At 42.4% G+C, this 18,318-nt stretch overlaps 1 protein-coding gene across 6 annotated transcripts in view; it reads left to right on the top strand.

Moving 5' to 3' along the window:
* Window positions 1-18,318, top strand: part of LHFPL2 (LHFPL tetraspan subfamily member 2) — a 151,336-nt gene that overhangs the window by 65,874 nt on the left and 67,144 nt on the right. For 5 of the 6 annotated variants that reach the window (XR_008957470.1, XM_044384100.3, XM_026498737.4 and 2 more), the window contains one exon: window positions 7,469-7,526. The gene's annotated coding sequence lies outside the window, so the exon portion shown is untranslated. Of the gene's footprint in view, window positions 1-4,362; window positions 7,527-18,318 lie in introns of all 6 variants that reach the window. The other variant, XM_057307053.1, reaches the window with a different exon arrangement.

Here is an 18,318-nt window from a genome sequence, read left to right as displayed (position 1 = left end):
TCATGTACTTGGACCTTGTATGAACGAGTTTTAGCCTTTCATACCCCCATTTCTGGTAATTGTGTTCCTGCCTGTTTACTTTCCTCCACTAGATAATAAAAAGGAAGACAGCATTATTTCACGCTGTAGATAATGCTGGAGAATCTCTTAATCTTTGATCAGACTGGAGTAAGTCAGAGTCCTCCAAAAGAAAAACACAGCCTTGTGTAAACATACAGTTCTTGCATCCATGCTGTGCCCAAATGCCGTGAGGATAAGATGGCACTAAAAATGGTCTTTATCAGTCTTGAAAGGTGTTTGCACATTTGCAGCAAGTATTTATTGAGCACCTGCTGCGTAATTTGGCTAAGCCTCAAAGAGCTCAAGAGGTCAGGTGTTTCACGTGAGCTCTTTCCTTTAGTAGACACACCTTTACGAGGTAGATGCTGTTATTTACTGACTTTACTGTACAACAGCCAGCTCTTCCCTTATTCGACTGCTTTTCTGGGGGGTAACCGCCCCCTTAACTATGGCCTCAGACACCTCCTGTACGGTGCAGATTTCCCAAACTGTATCACCTGCACTGACCTCTTTCCTCAGTTCTCGCCATGCCTGCTGGAATCTGCCCAACCAGGTACTTCAAGCTGAAGAGCCTCAATGAGCAAATTTTCCTCCAAACCCTCACCTGATCTCCCCCTTTCCCTTGGTTTCCTGTTTTGGTGAAGACATCATCATCTGCCCACACATGTATTCAGCAACTGTTACTCACTGAGAACTCGCTCTGTCTCAAGTGCCACTCCAGATGTTAGGGATCTCCGCAGCACAGACTAAAACACACAAAAGGTTGTGCCTTAACGGAGCTTATATTCTAGTGGAAAAACAACTTTTTTTTTTTTTTTAAGATTGATTTTTGAGAGCGGGGAGGCGGGCAGAGGGAGAGTCTTAAGCGCAGAGCTCAATGTGGGGCTCGATCTCATGACCCTGAGATCATACCTGAGCCAAAATCAAGAGTCAGATGCTTAACCAACTGAGCCACCCAGGTGTCCCATGTTATGATACAGATTTTTATTTATGTATGTATGTATGTATGTATTTTTTACAAATTTTTTGAAAGTTTTCCCTGGCAAGTGGTAAAAACTGAGTCACTCTGTCCTCATTCACTTTGTGTTGAAGTGATTTTATTCCTCCGACATGTATTCAGAAGACATCCTCGCTCCTCCTGAGATGACACAGGCCTTCTGAGCTCTCCAAGGGGTAATCGAAGCTCCTCTTCTCTGGCTCTGCTTCACTAAAATCCTGTTACTTGCTCACTAGTGTTAAGGTTTTAGGAAAGCTCAAAGCCTTTGGTGATGTAGACAGATGCTGAAATCCACCTGGAAGAGACCGCAGTGACCGGCGTGTGTTGTGTACGTGATGGCCACCAGACCCCTCATGTAGTGGAAGTCCCAGGAGGCACTGGGAGACCAGGGCAGAGGACTGCTGAGAAGTGCAGGGGAGACGGTACTTCTCTTGGGAGTAGCAAATAATGCCTTGTTTGTTTTGGTCTCCCTGGTGCTAGCCAGGAAATAGTTGCCCAACAGGTAATTTTTGACTAGGGGAGGATAAAGTAATGGACAGATAAATGCTTTTCACATGCACAAGGTAATGAAAAGGGTAAATATTTTAGATAGGGGGGCCAGGCCTCCAAAAGTCAGTTGTCTTTCACCACTAGAATCAGCCTCAGGAGTCTTTCCTTCATTTTTAGGACATTGCAAATGCTTTAAGGAAGACATTTCCAGAATGGTGAGTTAGCCTGTGTTGATGTCGTGACAGCCGTGCCCCCTCAATGACCTTCACCTGTGTGAAGGTGTTGCTATACAAGGGTCTTTGGGCCTTTCCACAGGTCAGACCGGCTCATTCCTGGACTTTAAGGGGATTATAACTGATGGCCAGCTTGAGAACAGCATCTCTACTCGCCGTCTGTGTGCTCTCACCTGAGTGTGGAGTGTGTCCGTATTACTGTCTTTGGAAAGGTTTCCAATGTGTAGCCTTCATTTATTTCTAGTTTTAATCTTGGCCTCTGTTTTTCAGAAACACTGGTCTGTTAGTAAGTTGATGCCCAGATTTGGAATGCAGTCTGCTAAGGAATGTCAGACAGAGAAAGGGCCTGTCAGCGCTTCTAGTCCAAGCCACCCGCATGGCCACCCGCTGGCCTTGGCGAGCACTCCGAGCATGCTGCACTCACCTGTCTGTAGCGACCTGTGTCTGTCCATCCTAAAGGACTTACTCTTGAACCCGTGCTTGGGGTATTTGATGAGGTTTGCTCATTACCAGTGTCCAGCAGTATTCACAACTGTTTCTGTCTTGCAAAATGATCACGTAGCTATATTTAAGGTTAAAAAAACGGGCCAAGAATATTAAGAGTTGTTGTCATCTGGAGAAGCATTTTGCAGAATTACCAAAAGAGCTCTTTAATTATATACACTTGCTCCTGTCCCCTTCCTCCACCACTTGTGTTCCAAGGATATCATGGAGGTTGGTTCAGACACTGGTATTTTGAAACACATCCACGTGGACAGGGTAACCACCATCCCCTTGCTCCTTCCACGCCTGCTGACTCATCCTTTGCCTCTTGTACTTTCTCCTGCTGGAATTCCAGCTGTCTGTTTGCTTAATGATTTTCTCCATCCTGTCAACCCTGTATTTCTCTCTTCTTCCTCCTGCCTTTTCTGACTATCTGTAGGAAATCATCCCTTTATGTATTCAGTAAACATTTATAAAATGTCTGCTCTGTGCCGTGCACGGTGCTAAGTGCAGGAGATATGTCAGGGAGTAAGTTAGAATTAGTTACAGTCTCAGGGAGCTTCTGGTCCAGTCGATCGGTAACTAAATGTTGGGGGAAAGGCTGCTGGTCATATGAATGAACGTGGCACACAAACCTGGTGTGTTGAAAGGCAGTATAATTGAATCTGACTTAGTGCTGGCACATGGGTAGGTTATTCTGTTGTTCTCAGATATTTAAAAACTTACCCTTTAACAGCTTCAAGTTGATGTGATTTTTGACTCAAGTAGTTTGTCCTTCCTTAAGAGTAAAAGGAAGTTTTTGTGATGAACAACATGTGGCTTATAGACTGTGAAGCCTCTAGAACCTTGAACTTCCGTCATTCACTGTGTGGCTGAGTGGCAGGGCGGGCATCGTAGAGGCTCAAGTTCCCAGCATTTCACATGAGTTAACACAGTCCAGCCTTTGGCAACCTGCCAGTCCCTCTGCTTGTAGACAGGTTTGTGAAATTTGACACTCTCATGTCTTTCCTTAAAAAATCTTGCAACGTTCAGCAGTCTTCAGTGGCTGACCCATTTCTTTTAACCTCCTGTTGGCAGACCCAAGTGTGAGGTTCTCTTGGACCTGTTGTCAGAATAGAGTCTCTACCTCACTGACTTCAAAAAAAAAAAAACAACCTCTCAGCCTAATCTTTGAACAATAACTTATGCTTTGGATGCAGAAACGGGACACTGCTCTTTGTGTCTCTTTTGCTGCCACCAACTCCCCTTAAAATATGAACCATAAACAAACATTTTATCAGCAGAGCATAGTTAAGTAGGATTCAGACAACTATTCCTTTAGTTGACACAAGTAGGAAAGAACCTAGAGAATTGTCTACTAAAAATACAGAGTACTTTTTGGGTGAAGTTAGAGTGGTTTCTAAGAGTAATAGGGCTCTTACTGTATTTTGCCTTTAGTTCATCTCCTGTGGTTTCCTTTTCATGCTTTGAGTCTTTGGGGCCCATCCTTGCTCTCGTCCTTGATGAGTAAGTATGATGGCTGAAAAGCACCATGTCTTGGTTGTTAGAAAGATCTCGCATTTACCGATTGTGTGATTTAGCTGAAGTGGCTCAAATGCCTAGTCTGTAAAGTAGGAATAGTAAATGATGTCTGCCCTACACCCCCACTCCAGCTGCCTTCTACTCACTGCGGGGGTCAGATAAGAAGATGAATTGTAAAGCGTCATTTAACTTACACAGTGTTCTGCCATGGGAACTCGCATTCTCACCAAGGAAGGGTGTACTGAACTGTCGCAGGGTTCATGGAAGAGTCTCTCTGTTAAGGACAGTAATCGAGTCTTCACCCTTCTTTGGCTTCTGTGATCATGAGCTGCTGCTTCTTAGCCACCACCCCCCACCCCTGCCCGCGGCAACCTGGACCTCTGTGTGGCCACTCTGTTTATGGTGACATTCTTTTTTCAGTTGACCTGAAATGTATCCTTACAACTTCCAAAACAAGTTACACTTCTTGGTTCTCACTTTACAGAGTTAACATGAAACAGTTCCCATCAGCACATATCAAGTCATAGAAATTTGTAACTGAGAAAGGGGTCTTACAACTCAGCTTCCTGTTTTTGGCAGTTCAATGCAACAAATGAGAGCTGGTGCCTGTCCCGTGGGTGCCGTGCTCGGCCACCAAAGGCAGCTATTGTTTCTCCTCCGATCTCCGGAAGTGGAGCAGAAGGGCACGCAACCCAGATGGAGATGAATGGGAAGTACAGACTTTTAACTCCTTAATGTGCAAAAATAACGGTGGTTTTGATCTCATTTAGGGTACTTGCTGAATCGGTGCCTGCGTTTATTAGGTTATAACTCATTCAGATGGCCAAGGAGACTACTGATCTCTAAAAATGAAGATGAAAGAATGATAAATCACAAAGCCATCTATTTCTGATTTTTGTAAACTCCTCTGTGTGTGTTAACCAGTAAGCAAAAAACGCAGTCGCACATAGAGGAAGGGAAACTGATGAAGTGGCAGCATGATAATACCTTTGCGTGCACTCTGCTCCATGTTCTTAGAGTCGCCACAGCCCCTGGGAGGACCCTGAAGCGGCTTCTCAGAGATTAAAGGCAGGATACACTCTCTTCATTGAGTTACGTGTTAATTAACAGAATTGAAAACAATAACAAGCAAATAATAAACCCCAGCCCCGACCCTAGAGTTGGATGCCCTGGGTTCTCTTCTTGCCCATGTTGCTGATGGGCAGCATGATTTGGGGGGAAGTCCGTCTCTCTACTCCTCAGAATTTCATTTTCCCTCAGATCAAAATGGGGCTACTTTTTTTTTCCCCCTGCCTCTGTTATTATAGTTGTTTAGGATTAAATGTGGTCATGTACATGGACTCGAATCTTCACTTCTCAGAGCCATGGAACTTTGAAAGACTTCTCTGTTTCTGCATCTTCGTCTCTAAAGCGGGATGAATTAGTACCTACTTCAGCGTTTTTGTGAGAAGGGAGTTAATTCCCATCAAGTACATGGATCAGTGCCTGAGTGAATGCCTAATACAGTGATTATTTTTTGTGAAGTTTTGAGGGCTCTATGACTTAGTATATTTTTAGTCTACTGAACATTTAAAATGACATTTTTAATAAAAATAACTGTAATGCCCTACTGTCATGTTTTATCTTTCTCATCATTTTGGTAGTTTCACAAGATGGGACTTTGTTGCCAGTAATCACGGTACTGAAAGCTAACTCCCAGATGCCTTTTCTCTTCAGAGCTTCAGACCAAATTTATTTATTCTAGGAAGTGCCCTTTACTGGCAGCGCGAGTGAGGTGGGAATCAGGATATGACCCTGCCTTCTCTATTACTGTTAGAGGTTGGAGATCTTTCTTAACTGTCCAGAGCTTTGCTTGTGTTGTATGTGACAAAAAGTTTTTTAAATGTTATCTTCGATTTTGAACTGTGCTAAGTCAGTGTGTTTGTGACCCTTTCGGCTTTGAGAGGTAATGAAATGTGTATCAAGAGCTCCACCACAACAGACCCATTTATAATAATCCTAGCGGTTTCTTTCACAGAAGCAGTTTTCAGATAAAAACACTGATCATGACTTCCTGTGACTTTCCCTAAAGGGGTAAAATTGTGGGAAATGCTTGGAATTTAACTAGTAATTAACTTATAAAGAACCATTTAAAAAAATCGTAACTCCCCTAAGCTATTAAAACAAAGAACCTTATGAATTCAGAATTCTTTTGTGTATTTATTTTTTATAAAGTGAAACCCAGTGACTGTTGTTCAGTGTCTTCAAGTTTGTTATTGAACTAAGATGATGTCTTTAGATAGAGGAGCCTTTGAGCCCCACACTGGCTTTTCAAACTCAGGTCCAGTTTAGATTCACACTGATGCGGCTGCTGTTAAATTAGTTACTTGGTTATAAGTATGGATATTTGTGGCCTGATATTACAGGCTTTCATCATGAGAATTTGATGATGGGATATTTGAAAGTTTGTTAATAGAAAATGGGCACGTAGACTTTTCCTGTTTTTCTGTTCATCAGTAGAATTGAGGCTGTCAAATATTTTGTTTCATCTGTCTTAGCTGGAGTTAAAAATACGCCTTGACTCCTAGCTGTGTATTTAATATTTCTTTACTTACATGCGATGTTACATTACAGTATTAAATAGCGTGATTAGGCTAACCATTTTGAAATGAAGAAATTACTTTTAAGCATACAAAAAGCAAAGTTAATTTTATCTGCTAGTTGATTTGTTTTCCAGAGCTTTTGTGTTAAGGAATGTCAGGTTTCTATTTGTAGAGGTAATGACTTAGACTAGCAGGTGTAGAGTAGAAGGTGTTTGCAAGGGGCCACATGGCAGGATGAAAAGATTGCAGTTTGGAAACCCTGGGTCTCTGTGATGCTGGGGAGGTTTCTCTCCTTCTTTCAACATTAGTTTCGTCAACTGTCAGTGGACATACTGTCTGTTTGGAAAGGTTAGAATCTGATGCCGTGTTATGCTGTTATATAATGGATTTCCACCAGATAGTAACTGTGGTACTTTGTATTAGAAATTTGTTCCATTTATGTTTAATATTTCAAAGCAATGCTGAATGGACATTTTGGGATTCTTTGTTTTGTGAACGTATTAATAGGCTTATAATTTTCTAACGTTACCAGAAGACTTGTTTTCTGAGTAAACTAATCATTAAATTCCTATTTCTTCTTTCCTTTGTTTACTGTGTTAGAGTTGTAATGGCCACTTTTCCCTTTCTCCAGTCTTGGACATCCTTGTAAGTTTAGCTTTAAAAGAAGTTAGAGTTGCTGAAAAGGATATAGAGTACTGCCAGGATAGTTTCCTCCTTCACAATTAATTCGTTTCAGCCTTTTAGGACTGTTTATAAAGTGCCCTGAAGGATACAAGTTTTATTTATGTGTTTTCAGGTTGGCCTTTTTGTGAAGGGAAAGGATGTAATAAGGGGCATGTTCATGGGCTGCACCTCCCCCACTGCTCTCGTATTTTTTGGTTCATTGCTGGTTTGGACTCTGTATTAGCACATCAGTGTTCCCACGAATCGGCGGTTGTTCCCACATACAGGTGGCTATATTCTAATGCAGGTTGAACTATATGCTGCCTGGGGGCCAGTATTTGAAACATTACATATTTTAATGAGACACAAAATTGTATGCTAAGTCTTCTTTATGTTTAAAAAAAAAAAATTCCAAGTTTTTTTTCAATTTGTTTCTCCAGGTGGCATTTTTCTGAAGTTGTTCATTGACACTTCCCAGCATTCCTGCAGATAAAATAGGTACGTAGTCAAAATCAGATACCCTTATTAGAACAATTCTTTGGATACACCTTCCAGGTGAGTAGCAAATCACTTCTTGAAAAGGTATAGTGTTTCAGACTTCTGGATCTTGAACGGTCACACTAGTTTTTTTGGTTTTGGTTTTGGTTTTTTTGTTTAAAAATACCTCTTGGATGAGCATACACAAATGTTGTAAAAGACCCTATAAAGGTTCTGTCACCATTTATAAACAAACTTCGGAGCTCTTCATAATGGGCATAGCTGACTCGAAGTTGTCTTTCCTTTTAAGTTCTCTGTGCATTTCACCATGTGTTATCATTTCTCTGTGAAAGGGGAAGTAGAGATGGCCAATTCAAATTACCCGGTTTTATTACCTGATGACAGCTTAGGTAGAGGAATTGCATAAATAAAAGTTGAAAACAGTTGACTAATAGGTGATGTATGATTGAGTCTATAGATTCTGATTTATAAAGGTCACTTTTGGAAAGTGTTAGTAATAATACTAGGGGTTGAGTAATCTCCTACAGTATGCATTCAGGAAAATCAATTAAATAATTGTTTTAGAAGACTTTGTCCATCTTTGATTCTGAAAAGGCAGACAGTACGCAACCTGGTCCTCTAGGGGCCTTGTATTGAACTTGAGGACACAGCTCAGGCAAGTATGTGGTTTGGATGTGGGACCCACTGACGCCCTATCCAGGAGGCTCTGCCATATGCAGTGACTTCACATATTTTCACAGACACCATCTCAACTGTGGAATGGTGATTTTTTACCTGTTTACAGGTAAAAGGCCTGTTTACAGATTCTGGGGAAGTTAAAATTGCCCTTATATAATGAATTGAACCATTGATTTCTGGAATGTTAGTAAATTGTCTAATAGCTACTACTGCTTGGGTTAGATGAGGAAGATTGGGTTCTTTTTTTTTTTTTATGGGAACTGTAAACACTCGTGAGTTATGAAATTATTTGAGCAAAATTCCTTCTCATGGGAAGGCCAGGGCTGACCCAAGGTGGGTGGGTGTCTTGTGAAGAAGGTTAATCATTGGCGACCTTATCAAACTGATAATCTTGATGTATCTGTTCCGTTATTTATTTACTGGGAGTAGGTGAAACTGATTTTCTATTAATAAAGACTATTAATAAAATATATATATATCTTTTCCTGTATGTTGAAAATAAGGGATTTATTACATGTGATTTTCTGAACCAGGTGTTCATAAGTCTGTTTAAAATTTGGTTAATAATAACACTCTGCCACGCATTGTTCAGGTCCAGACTTTCAGATGTCTGTCAGCCAGGTGACATTGGGGTTGGTAGTGAGGCCTGTTTTCACTCATACAGGTCTACAAGGGAAAATCTTCTCAACAGAGACAGATCTGTGCTGGTGAGAAGTGTGTTTATTTCAACTCCCAGGCACTGTCTGAGTGGAAACAGGTCCAGTTGCCATTTTGTCCATTATGTAAGGAGTCGCCTGTGAACCCCTGAGTTGAGTGTCTCCATATTTCCCATGTAGTCCAATGCCCCACTGTGGGTTGTCACCCTGGATCACTGCCACGCTGGTCTGTTGAATCCAGCTCTGGGGAGAAGCCAATTCCATTCTGCCAGTGCCTCCAGGAGCTAAGTCATGTTCATCCTTGAAGTCCCCCTCTCTGAAGATTTAGCCAGATAAAACTCACCCTTTTTCTTTTTTAAAAATTGGAAGTTCATCCCATACAAGTACAATAAAACGTGACCAAGTCAGACACAGGAGTGGCCTTTTCTGAAATAACGGCATGTGAATTATGAAGAAATCTGACTACTCACGTCGTATCAACTTGTTGAAAGGTTTCTCTTGAACAAGGAGTCATGGCAGTCTGAGGAGGGCTTGTCATCAGGTGGTCCAAGGCTGAGAGTCCCTCTCTGCTGGGCACAGCTGGGTGCAATTGGGCTCCATGATCTAAGGCATGTTCTTTTACCTGATGGAACTCCCATCTCTTTACGTGTGGCTATACCGCTTCCTCCCAGAGCACTTCGGAGGATGCAGCGAGGTAAAGATAGCATGTGTGTGGTGTAACGGCAGCAGCAAGTACCTCCTGCGTGTCGTCTTGGCGTCAGGGACCTTGGAAGCAGGAGCGCCGCATGTGGGATAGAGGAACTGCTCTGCCAGGAACCTCCCGTGCAAGGTCCTACCTGCTCTGTTCTGCCCTGCCTACTGGGCGGGTTGTGAGAAATCTTTGAAAAGCGTGAATGTAGGGTGTATAGTTGGTATTAGGGGGCTTCTATTGGGCAGGCTTCTAAAAAAAATCTAGTCAGATTTTCTGGGCTTTAGTCCCAGCTCTACACCTTATAATTAGGTATATGACCTTGAACAAGTTATTAACACCCCTCTCTGGCTCTCACCTGCCTCACAGGATTGCTGTGAGATTAAGTGATGTATTGTGTGTAGAGTGAGGCATATGGAACTAGCACCTAGTGAATCCCAATAAATCTGCTCATAAATTTGCCAGGACATAAGAAGGGAGGCAGAGAATCTGACTTGAAAAAATACCCATGGTTTTAAAATCTCGTGAGTTTGAACTTTGGCTTATTGAGCTGCCTTGTATGTGATGTGATATTACTTAGATCAGGAAGGATCATGTTTTTCCTGAATAAATTGAGAGTGACCTTGTTCTCCAATGTGGGACTCCCTCATCAGAAGGGGGAAGCACTGGGAGTTAGTCTTCTTTGGCTTTCCATTCATGAGTCAACAGACCTTTCCCCATCTGGGGGAATTTTTGCTAGAATTGACCAAATGAGTGAAGTGAGAGCTCTAGACTTGCACTGTCCGTTCTGGTAGCCACTCTCCCCATATGGCTGTTGAGCACTTGAATCATGGCTAGTGTGATGGAAGCACTGAATTGCTAATTTTACTTCATTTTAGTTCATTGAAAATTTAGAACTGATAGTTAATTCAGTTATTGGAAAACTTCTAAGCATGTTTGAGACAACTTGGGCATGCAGATCTATTTTTTCAACTGTACATTTTATATGGTTGAATCAGGTCAAGTATTTCTGATGAAAACTTAGTACCTGAATTAAGGTGTACATTACGTGCAAAGTACACAGCAGATTTTGAAGTGTTAGTGTTAAGAAAAAGGATGTAAAATATTTTTAATACTTTTTACATTGATTATATGTTGAAATGGTAACACTTGGGGTATATAAAGTTAAATATTAAAATTAATTTTTTCTTTTTAAATGTTTCTACTAAAAATTTTAAATGCCATATCTGGCTCACATAATATTTCCATTGGACATCGATGCTTTAGAAGGTCCTTAAAAGGATGGGGTAATTCCTAATTTATTAAGTAAAATACAGTTTTTTCCAATAGATGTGAAGATTGTGAAAGTGTTTTCTTTCTCTTTTTAAAGTTCTTGTTCACCATCTACAGTTAGAGGAATATTTTTAAATATTCAAAATTGGAAAGAAAAAGAAAAGGCACATACATAGCTGTTGTATTACCTGGACCTTATGTCATACAGCCCAAGGCTCAGTTTTGATGTCTTGGTGTAGACCTTTCTCCTCCACTTCCTTCTGAAATGTGCCAAGGGAGGCACTCACCACTATCCACCAGGATATGAACCCAAACACTACTTCTCAGCTAAATGTTCTGTTTCTTTGATGGTTGTTAATTTTGACATTTGATGCAGGTACCATGTTTCCAGGGTCACATTTTGACATGGCCCAGGAGATTAGTGTAGGAACTGTCATCCAGGAGAAAATGACTGTTAACTGCCTACAGTGAATTAGCCCTCTCTCCTTACTATGGTACCAGAAATACAGAGATACATTCTCAAGGGAATGGTTGCTGGCTAGATGCTTAGTTGTCACCAGTGTATGTGTGAAACATGACAAGAGAATCCAGTTAGGATCAACCGTGTGTTTGTTTCTCATTCATGCCCTGCGTGACACTGAAGTGTATTCTAAGAGCTGAGGGAAGAGTATCTGACCGGGGAATCATGCTGGTCTGGGTTTGAATCATGGTTGGCTCACAGGGTGATAGTGGTGAGCTTTCCTAACCTCTGATTCTGTTCCTGTATGATCGGTGCCAACAAAGACCAGCCACTTACCTTGTCAGCATTCTTGCAGTTGTGTGTACTTGATCTGTGACACCACATGCCTTCATGTGATAAACATGGCGGATACATTGCCATCCTCATACTTTTCCAGGCTGAGTAAATGAATGAGTTTACTTTCCGATATCATTCTATTCAGGAATTAAACAGGATTGAGATTTCTGTATTAAATACAAGCCATCATCACATTTCATGAAGAATCTGTAGCCACCAAAAAGTGGCTTCTCCCTGCGTAGAGTTTAACTATTACGACATTGAGGTTTTTCAGTTCCAGGGGCAGAGTATAGAGTTCGTTTCCACCAGTAGCTTGGAAGCAATTAATAGGGGAGGGTGTAATGGCCTTCTTCCTTTACTGAGGGTAAATTGAATCAAATACATGGTGTCTGGATAGGAAAATGATAAAATAAAGTAAAAACAAGATTGTGGTTTTCAAGATTTTAAAAAAGCAAATCAGAGTAATTGGATATATTAAAGACTTAGAGTGAAAGCAGTTCTTTCTCCACTTTTGTTACTTGTGTGTTAACAGCTTGCCTTTTTTATGATAAGTTTTGGCTAGACCTGTGCCATTCGATAGAGTGCTGAGGATTCTTAGCAGGGACAGAATGAAGAGTTGCTTCCCTGGGTAGACAGTGAACTTCTGAGGGCTGCTCTGAGTCTCTGAGTCTTTTATTATACCCTCAGTGCCCAGTACAATGTCTGATGCATAGTTAAGTGCTCACTGAATATCGGTAGAATGGATGGAAGATACATGTCTGTGGTTAGACTATAGAGCTAGTTTTATAACATCCTCTGAAGAGAACTCCACTTTGGGCGTGTTAGGGCTGTACAGCATAGTGTCTCATACGTTAGGTGCTTGCTAAACACTGGGCAATTGGGGGAGTGAATGTAGACTTAAGTTCACCTTCCAGTTTATAAGGGAGTTTGGGAGTATGACCCATTTATAATTTGGGAGGCCGCAAAGGTTCTTTTTTTTTTTTTTTTTAAAGATTTTATTTATGTATTCGACAGAGATACAGACAGCCAGCGAGAGAGAGAACACAAGCAGGGGGAGTGGGAGAGGAAGAAGCAGGCTCACAGCGGAAGAGCCCGATGCGGGGCTCGATCCCACAACGCCGGGATCACGCCCTGAGCTGAAGGCAGACGCTTAACCGCTGTGCCACCCAGGCGCCCCTACAAAGGTTCTTTTAAGCAAAGAAATGAGGTTAATATTAGGAAGGCACCATGGCTAGCAGATTGACCAGAGGCTGGAAACCAGGGAGGAAGGTGCCCCTGGCAAGAAACTATGAGGGTGGAGAGGGAGGCTTGGGAGGCTCGGGTGGGCAGGGCTGCAGCTAATGGAATGAAGTGCAGTGCCACAGTTGGGCCCGTGTGTGGTTAGCTCTGGAGAGGAGCTGGGGCAGCTCTCTGGATAGGAAGGGTAGTATTGCCGTAAATACGCTTCAGGTACAAGGAGTGGATGTTGAGAGAATTCTCATGTGCTGGCCTCAGTTCTTTTGAGAAGTAGAAAAAGTCATCTGTTTGGGGGAGGATAGGTGAAGCTGGGGGTTCTTAAGCTTCCCTGTGTGGAAAAGAGCTCTTCTCAGTGCTGATGTGCCGAGAACATCATCCTCCTGGAAATTCTGGGCGTAACGGTTTATTCGACGGAGAATTCAGGTCCTCCATCTGATGGAGTAAGTCCACAAGGATGATCTGGATCTCGTATCAGCAAACATAGAGTTTTGTTGTGAGGAAATGCTCACGTCTATGGAAGAGGCTGTATATAGCTCCTCCATCCGGTAGATGTGGTTCCAGTTGGTACTCCTCTTGTTCCATCTGCACAAAGAAATGCTGTGACCCTTACATGGAAAGCTCTTTCACCTTAATGATCCACTTTGTAAGCTGCTCCTGGAAAGGAAGGGGATGAGCCCTCCTCATCTGCATGAATATTCATGGAGGTGGTCCAGAGGTGTCTCCCTCGCCGTCATTGTAAAATGTATGTGTGCTTTTACGTGAAGCTTGTTAACATAGGTAAGTCATAGCTGTATATATTTTTTATCATTTCTCAGGTCAAATCACAGCAATCCCTACTTATCAGAAGGCAGTAGTGTAGTTCTAAAGTCTGAGATCTGCACCCATAAACACCCTATTTGCTCTTTGAAATTTCATCAGGACTTCCTAACAGCAACCGTCTTCTTTTCAATTAAATGTTGATTTAATCTACATTCCCTTTTGGATTAATTCAAAAGCCAAAATAAAGTTTTTGTAATCTTTTGCTTTTCTTGTGCTCTTGTACCAGTGGGAACCACTATTCACACAGTGGTCCTGTCCTTCAAGACGCCAGCATCCCCCGAGCCACTCCCCACATTTCGTAGGGTTAGAGTGCAGGCAGCCTGTAAAGATGCGATTGGCCCCCAGTCTCTGTACCTTATGTTACCAGCCCAGAACAGCCTGTGGAAAACTCTTAAGAGCTAATTGGCAAGCTCAGATGGACTTAGAAATGTACCCAATTTTGATCCAAATTATTCTATGTACGCAGCCAAGTTGTTTTAGGAAATGGGCTCTTCCTGTCATTAACTCACAGCTTAGGTCATCTCTTTCATGTAATGAAGGCAAATATGACTGAGAATTCACTTTAGAAATCTAGTGTGACTAATCTGAAAGAGCTGGTTCCTGTCTTGTGGCCTCATCAACACATTTCTCTCTTCCTGCTTCATTCTCAAACTGCATCCCTGGTCAGTTGAAGTTCCATCCATTTTTCTCCTCATATTCATGGACTGGCTATGGCCTGGGAAGTCACAGCCAGCCTGGCCTCGTGGTCAGCTGCTTTCACGGACCTCTCGTTGTTCACAGTCAGGGTAGCCAACTTACTGACCATTTACACCCCACGGCAGGTACATGGAATCCTCCCCTTCTGGAAATTGTCACACATTTTGGTATAAGGGTGGTTGTAGAGAAGGTCACTTGGGCAAACTTCCAGGAGTTGTGTTTTCTCTAGCTGCTCTTATGCTTGCATATCGTGAAGTCAGGCAACAACCCTTATGGGCTGTTATTGCTGGACTAGAATTGCCAGGGGATGTTTATTTGTGCTTTCTACCGATTATCAAAATAATCCAGGTTCATACAGAAAAGTAGAGACCTGCAGGAGAAGAAAAAATCAGTCTCCTTAGCGGTCACCACTTGCAATCTGGTGGCTAAACCCCAAAGAGTGTCTCTTTTTGTACATTCTTTTCCTCCCATAATTGAGTGCTTTCTCTGTATACAACTTTACAGTCACTTTTTTGTTTACTATGATACTGTATTCATTTCCCCATATCATTAGAAGCTTCTTGTTAAAAGTATTTCAGTGTTGGAAAATTATATCTGTGGTATATACTTAAATCATTTTGACCTTCTGTTTTTAACATTTGAGTTTTCTGATTTTTTAAAATCATTGAATATAAACTCCCACTGTCCTTTTACAGATATTTGTTCAGTTTTAAAAATAGCTCCAGGAACGTTGGGCTCTCCCTGGCAGTAAGAGTGCTTGTTTGAGCTCCCTGTCAGGATCCCTAATGACCTGGATCTTTGCCAGTTTGGGAAATAAGAATGGCACCTCACTTTAATTTTTGCTCTTTTTATTTCTAATGAAATTGAATGTTTTTCATGAACAGAATAGCCACCTGTATTTCCTTTTTTGTGATTATGTCGTTTTCTTCAGGTGAAATTGTCATTTATGAGGGTTGGGATGTTTATGATTTTGACCCCTTTTCCTAGAAAGGTTTATTGAGATGCATAACTTTGCACATACTATCTTAGTAATAGTTCTTGTATATGGAATTGTCCTTTATGGGAGATGAAATCAGGTGTGAAAGTGTCAAAGAGAACACACTTGGAGGTTCTAATATGACTTCTTGGTTGGGACTGTCAGCATCTGGAAAGTCAGCTGTACCCAGGGAGCACCAGACCTGGTAGGCATGCCAGCTATCACCCTGCCTCCTCCCCTGGTACTTCTCCGTCGTCATTCCCCTCCCCCGCCCGCCGCCTGTGCAGGGCACATGGTGTAGCTCATGTTGATGAAATAATAACAATAAACTCCACATGTTGGCTCCTAATAAAGTGTTCACTGACCCCATGAAGTGATTCATACCTGCTTCTCCCTGGTGTTTCTTCTCCGACTGCTTAGCCGACTTCCTTGCCTCTTCCTTATCATTGTTTCCAGGGACTCCTCTACCCCTTTCCTTCTTTGCCTTGCATTCTCCAAATTATGTGGCTCACCCTGTGACTTCAGCTGTCACTCATGGGCCAGACCTCCCAGACCAAACCTCTCCTCCAGGCTGCAGGCCCAGGGGGTCTTCCCCTGGTGTCCCACTGGCAGTTACGATGCATCGTGCCCCAAAATGAACCTCTTCCTTCTCTCTCCCTGGCTTTGTGGCCTGAATTTTCTATCCCACTAAAAAGGCCTCCAGCCCGTCTACCAAGCCAGACACCTGGGCAGCATCTTGAGACCCCCCTTTACCTCATTGCCCACATCCCACAGGTTACATGACGACCTTTCAGTTCTGCCTCCTTCATTAACGCTTCATCTGCATCCCTGTTCTTCCCACTCTGGTCCAGGCTACACTTCTGGGAGGAAGGAAGGTGTGTTTTCCCAATCAGATACAGTCTTTAAAAAAAAAAAAATCAGGTTTCTCTAAAATACAAGGGCATGGTATTTTAATGGAATATTTATGAATTTTTTGCATGTGAATTGAATCCTCATCCATGAATTTACCTTTTATAGAAACTTGAATTCGGTACCTACTTGTTTTAAAGCAAGTTTTAAAGCTTGTTTTAAAGCAAAATATGCCTCGAATGGTGTCTAATACATATTAGTCAAATGAGAGCCCCTGGACATTACTTTCTAGTGAAAGTTTGATTTGAGGGCTTGCCATTTTTTATTTGGATCTTAATTATTTCCATATTGCAATATGTATTGTTTTTTGTAATATTGGAATTATCCTTTATTAGCTAGCTTTTCAACTTCACCTCCCAGGGAACTCAGGCAAGGAATACAAATATTTTCATAAGATTCTTCGGGGGAGTAAAATTAATATTTTTGAGAATGAAATATGGTGAATTGTCTCCTAAGGATTGAAAGACTTTATTAAGATAGCAAAATATCCTTCCCCAGGGGTACGTTTTTTCAGGGCTTATTGGAAATATGGTGCTGGGAAGAATAAGAGGAAATTTAATGCCATGGACGTTGGAAACAGCCCCTGAAATCCAGTCTGTTTTTAGAACACATATAACACACTAATTCCTGGAGATTTAAGACAGCTCTGTTCACTTCCTGAGGCTGTCAGGCTCATTATGGCTATGACACGGAAAGGTTCTTCAGCACGCATATGCCGCGACAGTGTTTTATTTACTGTGAATATTTACTACTCTTGGACACAGGGTGTCCCTGTCCATCTGCCTTCCCATATTGGTTGTCAGGTTGCTTCCGTGTTGGGACTTCTCTTAGATTGGCTTCGCCCAGAGCAGATCCTATGACCAGGATTCAAGCACAAGTAGGTTGTTGGAAAGTAATTCTGGAAAACACTGGTAAAGGAACAGGTATGTGAACTCCCGAGGAGATGAAAGGCAATGAAGGGATGATTTCGAGTCAGTTGCTGCTGTGGGCACCTGGGCCTGAATCCTTAGTGAATTCTAGGAGGCGTCCTTCAGAACCAGCCCTTGGAGGGCCCAGCAAGCGGGGGGAGACTGCCTCCACCTCCCATCTGTCACTGACGGGTGGCTGCTCTTGAGGCCAGCACTTAAGCCTGCTCTCTGCTTGGGTGGTGGTTGTGGGCGCTTGCTGTCAGCATGCACCCAAGGGAGAGGAGGGGTATGCGTGGGCCACTGATGGCGCCTGCCGAACGCGCTGCTTTAACGTTTTAACAATGATATGCAAGGTCACTTGGAGACGTCACAGGTGGTCAGAAACAAAGCACATGCAGAGATTGCTAGCAGAGTGTGAGTTATATCAGTGTCAGATAGATACTGAAGTGAATTTAAAATACTGAGAATTCGATGCCACTGATCCTGAAACGGGGGAGGGAGGGATGTAGGGACAATCTCTGAGAGGTGTCTAGGTGAGGGTCCTAAAATGATACACTGTGCCTCAGTGAAAAACCCTGATAAGCCTTGACAGTAACAGATGGAACAACTGGACTGTCAGGGCTTCTTACAGGGCCGAAGTTTCCTCGTTGCTGATCGGCCTACAGAATTATTACTAAGCCCACAAGGAAATTACGGGTTTTTTTCCATGCACTCAGATCTGGAAGAAAACAAAAATCTGACGGAAATTCGTGGCCAGCCAAGTCTGAACAGAGCCATCCACATTACTTTGGGAAATTCCTGGGGAAGGAAAGAAGGGGGAATCCGAGTTGTTAGTGCCCCTTAAAAAGAACCCATCTCTCTTATTTTTTTGATTCTTCTCTGTTGCACATGGTCTTGAGGACACATCCTAAAATGGAAAATACCTTCTAATATCCTGTTGGCTGTTCTGTGAGTGTCGTTTGGGGGATGAGTGGATACGATCTCAGACCTGTTGTGTGACGGTGGAGCAGCAAAGAGGAGGTCAGTGTCTCTGTCCTCAGTGAATTCCCGATCCAGCCATGAGAGGACGAGCAGAGAAGTCACTGCTTCTGCGATAAAGGGATAATAACTGGGGACAGAGGATGGAAGAACAATTAATTCTGATATTTGGGGAGGGCA

The sequence above is a fragment of the Ursus arctos genome, unplaced genomic scaffold, assembly GCF_023065955.2.
Source record: "Ursus arctos isolate Adak ecotype North America unplaced genomic scaffold, UrsArc2.0 scaffold_5, whole genome shotgun sequence".
Lineage (NCBI taxonomy): Eukaryota > Metazoa > Chordata > Mammalia > Carnivora > Ursidae > Ursus > Ursus arctos.
The sequence above is the reverse complement of the archived record's forward strand: the minus strand, read 5'-3'. Positions and strand labels throughout refer to the sequence as shown.